This window comes from Nannospalax galili, unplaced genomic scaffold, assembly GCF_000622305.1.
Source record: "Nannospalax galili isolate Female #2095 unplaced genomic scaffold, S.galili_v1.0 scaffold1774, whole genome shotgun sequence".
Taxonomy (NCBI): Eukaryota; Metazoa; Chordata; class Mammalia; order Rodentia; family Spalacidae; genus Nannospalax; species Nannospalax galili.
In genome coordinates this window covers 563724-565212 of record NW_008334864.1, presented here as the reverse complement: position 1 = coordinate 565212, position 1489 = coordinate 563724, and positions in this window count along the sequence as shown.

Genomic DNA, 1489 nt, shown 5'->3' with positions numbered 1-1489 from the left:
ATTTAATCCTATGACCCTGACCTGTTCTGTATATGGGGCTGGAATGCCCGACTGTTGATCCCCTGTGGCATAACGGTCACTTGAACTAGTCAACATTCCAAAAGTAGTGGGGACTGGTGGATTGGCACTTGCATTCCTCTCAGCCTGTATCCTGCATTCTTCCTTAAAGAGGGCACACCATTTAATATATATAGGGCTAGGAAGGACTGCTTTGGCAAGGTCCAGGCAATCCTTTGTAGTACACTGCTGATGAGCCAAGCCTTGGAGGAGAGTATCTACCCAGGGTGATCCTGGGCCATCCTCAGCCACTGTCTTTTTTAATTCCTTTAAATCCTTCGCCTCCCAGGGATACCAGGGGTCAGGGAGCGTGCCTTCTGGGTTTACATTAATAGGATATGCTTCCATCCGTGGCCCCTGAGTGGGGCCAGAATCCTGGAAGTGGGGACGGTTTTCATGGGTTTCAGGAAGCCCTGAAGCTGGCCAGGGTACACCCGAGGTGCTGCTTGTTACTTTGGCTGCTTTTGGTTCCATTTCTGTTGCATTTCTGCATTCTTCCTCAAACCCTTCCCATGATTCCCATGCTGGGGTTTCTGAAGGCTCGTCAGGAGGTGGCGCCAAAGGCTTAGGGCTCTCAGGCCAAAAGCATGCCTTTAAGGCCGAAATAATAGGGTAGAACTCCAGCGGCGGATCAACCCTCAATTGAAGCTCCCTTTGTCGAGCTAGACTTTCCACATGTTCCCATGTATCCCCAGTAAAAACATTAGCCCCAAGTAGCCAGGGGAGCCAAATGAATTGCCTCTGACCAAACCTTTTGAGCTATGGGATCTGACAAATCCAATCCCCTGCTTTTAAGTATATCTCTCAGCGCTTTAAGCGCTGGGTCTTCAAACTTAAAAATTGTGTTACCCATATTTAGGGTCTTGCTTCCCCTGAACCTCCTTGATTGGCCCCAATCCGTTTTTCTTCTTTCTTACTTCTTTCTTTTTTTCTTTTCACCTTCCTTCGAGTGCCATGTTGAGTGCTAGTTGCCGGGGTTTCGAACCAGCGACACCTGGGGAGGTGATGATTGGGGATGAGTAAGCACGCTGTTCGCCAGCCCACACTGCCCCCATTACCCGGAGACATTTAGACATGACGGGGAGCCTAGTCAAGCAGGGACTCATTTATTACAGGTGTTACAAAGCTTATAAAGTCACCTGGAACTCCCCCCTTCCCCCGAGGGTGTATCTTAAAGATGGTCACGTGCTGATCATGCACTCCTCAGCAGTGCGGAAGTATTCTTCAGACTTTCAAAACAAGCCAGGCTGCGACCCCAGTAACTTCCTTTTGGACCTATGCAAGGTGGGGCCTTTAGGTCCCCACACATACTCACTTATCAGGGTTTGGTTCTAGGATCCACATATGAGGGAGAACATACATCTATTTTTTTTCTGAGTCTGTGTTACTTCACTTAGTATAACTGTTTCTAATTCCATCCATTTACCTGCAG